The sequence below is a fragment of the Onychostruthus taczanowskii genome, unplaced genomic scaffold, assembly GCF_017590055.1.
Source record: "Onychostruthus taczanowskii isolate IOZ18803 unplaced genomic scaffold, ASM1759005v1 scaffold10741, whole genome shotgun sequence".
In the NCBI taxonomy this organism is placed as follows: domain Eukaryota; kingdom Metazoa; phylum Chordata; class Aves; order Passeriformes; family Passeridae; genus Onychostruthus; species Onychostruthus taczanowskii.
The window spans coordinates 1-215 of record NW_024497344.1 but is presented as its reverse complement, the minus strand read 5'-3'; the positions used below and the strand labels follow the sequence as shown (position 1 = coordinate 215).

General features: G+C 61.9%; 1 non-coding gene across 1 annotated transcript; it reads left to right on the top strand.

Moving 5' to 3' along the window:
* Positions 1-9: 9 nt before the first annotated feature.
* Positions 10-215, top strand: LOC121343536 (the record flags this gene model as incomplete). Its single annotated transcript, XR_005953719.1, has 1 exon — positions 10-215. It is a non-coding gene; the product is annotated as a small nucleolar RNA U3 (small nucleolar RNA).

Below are 215 nucleotides of genomic sequence, written 5' to 3'. Positions count from 1 at the left end.
TGTTGGGTTAAGACTATACTTTCAGGGATCATTTCTGTAGTTGGTCACTAGAGGAGAGTGATCTTCCCTGATCGGCGTCACAAGCCACGAGGAGGAGCGAGGTGTTCTCTCCTGAGCGCGAAGCGGGCGGGCGGCGCTGCGTGGGCAGGGGCCGCTCGCCATTGATGACCGTTCCCAGCCCCCGTGGAGGGGCTCGGGAGGGAGAGAACACGGGC